The 6,000-nt window shown below is 44.3% G+C and overlaps 1 long non-coding RNA gene across 2 annotated transcripts in view; it reads left to right on the top strand.

Moving 5' to 3' along the window:
- The first annotated feature begins 5,540 nt into the window (after positions 1-5,540).
- The window catches only part of LOC140689668 (uncharacterized), a 40,369-nt gene continuing 39,909 nt past the window's right edge, over positions 5,541-6,000 (top strand). The window contains exon 1 of one of the 2 annotated variants that reach the window (XR_012064688.1): positions 5,541-5,663. This is a non-coding gene — a long non-coding RNA (uncharacterized lncRNA). The remainder of the gene's footprint in view (positions 5,664-6,000) is intronic. The other variant, XR_012064689.1, reaches the window with a different exon arrangement.

The raw sequence follows: 6,000 nt of genomic DNA, 5'->3' as shown, positions 1-6,000 counted from the left end.
GAATAATAATAGCTGTCTTTGCTATGAAGCAGACACTCTGCTAAGTTCTAAAACCAAAGTATCTGATTTAGCACCTGTAGCAACCCTCTGAGGTGAGTGTTGTTATCATCCCTAATTGATATATAAAGAAACAGTGGCCAAGAGAGACTACATTTTGGAGAAGTCTTTGGATATCACTTTCTTGGATGTAGATCCAAGGGAGCAGTTGCAAATTCCCTGATGCTAGAGAATTTTAAGTGTAATATGGGGAATTCTGTCCCACAAAACACTTCAGGAAATCTCAGCGACCTAAAGCTCTAGATACAAATACTTCCAAGGCATACTGGTGACATAATGCATGTACATATTACAGCATCTTCTTTGAGCCAAAAAGTGTCTCCTGACATTTCATGGGACAGTCCTCAGAAGTGTAATTCTGAGCAGTAGGCACTGAAAATTGTCATGCTTACTTTGGTCTGTAATGTCTTTGAGTCATTTTGTCTTTCACCACTGAAAGGCTGATCTCACTGGGCAAAGTCAGCCAGAGCAGCTTCTTAGATCTGTTAGCATAATTTCTTATTTATTTTTAAGGAGGAAGCTTGAGTTTTTAGAAACTGGTGGAAAGACAGAGTTGGAAGGGGTTTAAATGAGTTCAGAAGTAAATGACAAGTGAAAATGATGCAGCAGGAGAAGTTGTGTTCAGCTGCTGGCCTCTGTCTCTTCTCTGATTGCTCTCCAGCCTCAGCACAGCCCTTTTGTACTCAGGAAAGCCTCTTGGTACTCATGTGGTCCCTTTATCTTTTCTGCAAGAACTTGCCTTCACACAACTGCCTGTAAAATTCCAGCGTGCTGAAGTGATTCATCACTAGTTATAAGGGTGAACACAAATTATAAATAAGAGGCTTAATTATCCTGTTTGAAAATAAGGGAGGAGACTCCCTACCCCTCCCCTTTCCTAGAGCATTTAGTTTAGAAACCTAATCATTTTAAGTTCTTTTCCATTTCTTTGAAATTCATGTAAATCTTTTAAAAGCTAAATAAGCCTCTTGCCAAGACTGTCTCTCTCAAGGACCTGGGAGCCACCTGTCAAATATAGTCAGTTGAGGAAGATAACAACCCAACCTGCGGGAGGGCAGGAGTCTGGCTTCAGTGAGCACTTCATTCCAAGTTGCAAAGCTACCTCCTTTCATAAAGATATGAGAAATTTACTTTTCCTTTGAACAAAGCCAATTAACCAACACAAATGGTCACAGAGATTACCAGGTGAATTTAGGATGAACCATGTGTGAGACAAATGGTGCTGTTAAGTACTCTTATTTGAGGACTAGTTATTGGTTGTCTTAGCACAGGTATGTAATGGGTCATATCTGCCCAGCTACATAGAAAGGTGAATTTTCTTTGTGTCTTTGCAGTCTCTTCAAAGGCTACCTATAATGCTCATCACACTCTGGTTTAATGCTTATTCAGTAATAAAATTGCTTTCTTTCCCTATATTTGTGAAGAGGCTTTTCTGGGTTGGGAGGAAATTTTTTTAAATTTTATTTCCCAACATAGTATACTCTGTTCAGAGGCACCTATTTTTTTTAACTGAGGTCAAACCTTAAAGATTATGTCACTGAAAAATTGGCCACTGCACCCTGAAAAGCAGATTCAAACTGGGAGGTACAGTTTTGGTAGCAAGGAGCAGCTTTATTGTTTAGCCCGGCATAGGGAGTCATAGCAGGCTAATGCCTTAAAGACTGAATATTCAGGTTTTATATAAAAACTGGATGGAACAGAAAAGGTGATAACAATCAGAGCATTTTACAGAGTGCTACATTCCTCTTAACCTCATTGAATCTTCAGGAGGATCTCTGGAGGGTCTGTCTATTTGCAGATTATCAGCCTGATATCTCCTTCCTGGAGCATAGTCTTTGGGTTAAAGTTATTCTCAGTAAAGAATGAATCAGAAAACAGCTTTGTATCAGGGAAGTCAGTTTGTTAGTTTGCTTTATACTCCTTCAATTAGAACACAAATTTCTATAGCATTTTAAGTACCATAAACTGAGATGGGAAGTTAATCAGGAAAACTGAGACTAGACATGGCCAAGGAATACCTGAAGTTCTATCCAATAGCCAGTCTCTTGGAAATGTGAAGTGCTTTCTTGACGGGGTGGGGGAAGGCGGGGTGGGGGGACGGACAGGTAACTACCCTCCAGTGTTTGACTCCTGTTTGGAGGACATTCACACTCTTCGAACATTAAAAGAGAGCAACTCAGCCTTGTTCATAGGAATTTCTCTGGCCTGAAAATTTGACATTGTTGCCCCTTGTAAGTTTAAATATTTTCATCAAATAATAATAAGAGACACACACTAAATTTAACATTTTTTTTAGCAGTTCAACTGTCGTTTTTACTGGGCCACTTACCAGCTTCCCCAATCGTTCCTGAGTTTCGGTAGCACTCAAATAGCATATTGTAGTTTTCCTTGCTACTGGTGATGTCATCCATGAGGTTTATATGTCCTTGAGGATAGAAACCATGTTTTATTCATTTCTGTCCCCCAAACATCTGGGCACATAGCAAGTGCTCATTAAATACTTGGACGAACAAATAAATACATGGGACTTCCAATGTACAAGGCATTATAAAACACAATGAAGAATACATAGGTGATAAAAAATAGCTAATGATCCTTGAGTTTTTACATAATTGATATTGAAAAAGCCTGACTCATGGGAGATAATTATCAAAAAATTTTATTGTCTCCCACTCTTGCTTTGAAATCTTCTCTTTTGGGATAGTTCTTCAACTACCCCGTACCTTTCCTGACTATGACTTGTTAAGACAAAATACTGAGTTATAATTATCACCTCCAATTTTACTATATGAATACATAGTTTGAAGTTGTTTTAACTTTGAGGCACCTCCTCTCCAGCTCAGGTCTGACAAAAAAGGGGAGCATCCTCAGTCAGGGAATGGGGAGTGGTCAGCTTCTCTTCTCTTACCTCAAGTGAGATTTTACGTACTTGGGATCTTATTTGTATGGATTTCTGGTGTTGTGGGAGAATAGGTTCTTGCCTTGCGCAGGAAAGAATTCAAGAGCAAGGCATGGTAAAGTGAATGCAGGTTTATTTAGAGAGAAACACACTCCATAGACAGAGTGCAGTCTGTCTCACTCAGAAGGGAAAACAGCTTAGGAGATACACACTCTACAGGCAGAATGTGGGCCATCTCAGAGAGGTGAGAGGAAGAGAAGCCAAGAGGTGTGAGGTGTTTAGTTTAAAGTAAAAGTAGATACTCACTCCATAGACAGAGTGCAGGATGTCTCAGAGGGCAAGAGAGAGCGACAGAGCCAGAACGACCAAGAGGTGCAGGGTTGTTGGGTTTTATGGGCTTGGTAATTTCATATGCTAATGAGCAGGACGATTATTCCAACTACTTTGGGGAAGGGGTGAGGGTTTCCAGGAAACACCCCCTGCCCACTTTTTGACCTTTTATGGTCAGCCGCGTAACTGTCATTGCACCTGTGGGTGCAACATGAGGCTCAAGGTCTACTGGAAGTCGCAACTTCTGCCATCTTGGTTCTAACCACTTTGTCCTGTCCTCAGTGGCTGTGTCATTCCTTCAGTGGTTGTGACCTGGCCCCTTCGCTCCTATTTCAGTGGAATGCCCTTGGATTGAGTTTCCTTTGGTCATGCCTGATGGAACAAATGGCACTGAGTTGTTTTAGTTGTTCAGATAAAAAGCTTTGGCGTCATCCTTGACACCTATCTTTCTTCCATGAGCTATGTCCAATTCTCCAGCAAATCCTTCAAAATTCTCCCCCATCCAGCTATTTCTCTTGCAAATGCCACTTCAGGCTGCAACCCCCACAGCCTCTGTTTAAACTTTAGCACTAGTTTTCGACCTTTTCTCCCAGCAGATTCCATCCGCCACCTCTAAGTCTACTTTCCACTCAGTACCCTGAGGGGTCCTTTGAATATGCCAGATTGTATCATTTCATTCTTCTATCCTAAAACCCAGAAGGATTCCCATCCCTCTTCGTTATGGGTGTTTAGGCCAGCTGATTTGAGAAGAGAAGGTAGAAATTGTGCCCTGTGACTCTGAATGTGTGTTTTTGCAGATAATAAATATCAGCAGAAAAAGGATTAGGAGGCTGTCATTTCACCAGTCATCCCCTAGATGACACTGTGGGACCAAGCAAATTTCTGCCCGGGTGGTGATTGCCAAGGGTCTCGGAGAGCACACTCACTTCTAGAGGAAAACTTCGCTTCAGGCAGTCGGGACTAAAACGGACAGAATTTCCTGATCTTTTTCTTTCTTCTTCTTCCCAACCCCATTTTTTAAAAGGAACAGACTGTAGCCTAAAAGAAATAATTGGAAAGATTCTGAAGGGGCTGAATTCTCGCAGAGAAACAGGTTGCTGCTGTTTGATGACGTAGAATGACGGGGATCCGCGCCCAGGAGGTTGGAGGGTCAGGGCGGGCGCGGCGCGGAGAGCACCCCAGCCCCCAGGAACTCGGACTGCTTGGAGGGGCTTGTTCCCGAGCCGAGATGCCAGACTGGAAGCGTTGGCGTTTGGGAAGAAAGTTCAAAAAGTTTCATCCGAATTCGTCGCTTTTACAAAACGTCTTCTTTTCTCTGAGGCCAAGCTTCTGCGAATGCAGAAACTAGGCGGTTGTCAACAGGCGGCCTGAGGGGAGCAGGTGCAGGGCGGCGGCGGCGCGGGTTTAGGGCAGCCGCTCCTCGCACCCGGGCCGACGGGGAACTGAGCCTGCGCACGTGGGGTGGGGGCGGGGGCGAGAGAGCGGACGGTCCCCTCAGGCCTGCGGGGAAGGAGGAGAGCGGAGGGCGGTGCCCGCGGCCTGTCCCAGGCCGGACGCGGCCCTGAGCTGTGTCTGAGGAGGGGCCGGCCGCCCAGTCCTCCCCGGTCTGCGCGGCGCCCCGCCGGCGCCTGCGAGTTTTCTTCAGGTGGGCAGGGGGCCCGCTGGGACGCCTCCGTGTTTAGGACGGGAGCCACCAGAGTCGCTAGTTGTGTCCCGGGTTGGAAACAGCCCGCACACGCCCTTGTTGCAGCTCTTTCGCTTGGTCAGTGTTTTTTTCGCGGAGGCTGGAGGGCTCCCTGAGGTTCCTCTGGGTCGTGAGGAGAACATGATTTGCACGGCCCAGAGAAAAATGAAATTGTGCTAAATTTTAAGAATTTCAAGACTGTGGTGGCAGAGCATTGGAACAGACTGGTCCTCATAAGTGTGACTGCTCAGGTGTCACCCATTAAGCCCACGACGCCAGCCCTGCCTCCAGGCACCCCCTTTCCCGTGTTCAACCGGGGGTATCCGTTTTAGCCCCGTCTCCCCTACTTTTTTGACTTTTAGGGGACATTGTTGTCTATCTCGGACCTACAGGGGAGGGACTCTTTCAATAAAGGGTGAAAAAAGCCGCTACCTTTTTAGAAACCATGCTCCTAACCCCTCTTCTCATTCATGTTAATTTAATGGCTGCCTTGATATCTTTCAAAGGAGCTTCCTCAAAACCGTGTGTTTCTGAAGCCCAGGAACACTTTCTGTGTTGTTCTGAACACGCTTGTAAGGAGGACAATCCTCGGTGTGGAAGAGCTCAGGAGAGGCCACAGCTGAACTCAGACATCAGGAGAGAGGGGCTTTGAAACTGCCTGAAAGCCATCCTGGTTTTGATGACAATGTGCAGGTATCTGGTTCTTTTTAATGCAGGGAAAAGATGTTAAGTTTAAAAAAAATTTTTTTTTATTTAAAATCTTCCAGATTATTTTCCTTCTCCCTTTTGAATGAAATTTATTTAATGTTTTGCCATAAATAAAATTAGTTGATTTACCATTCTTTGATTAAAAATGAATAAACATAAGTGCTATAGTCAATTTTTAGTAATCACACCACTCTCACACACAAGATTTCATTTAACTCTCACAGAATCCCTGTGGGGAGACCCTCACATGGCCATTTTCCAGAAGAGAAACAGCCTCAAGAATATGAAGTGACTGACCCAAGGTCACACAGCTAGGAATAAG

This window comes from Vicugna pacos, chromosome 27, assembly GCF_048564905.1.
Source record: "Vicugna pacos chromosome 27, VicPac4, whole genome shotgun sequence".
Lineage (NCBI taxonomy): Eukaryota > Metazoa > Chordata > Mammalia > Artiodactyla > Camelidae > Vicugna > Vicugna pacos.
Note: the sequence above shows the minus strand (reverse complement) of the source record. Positions and strands in the feature narration are given on the sequence as shown.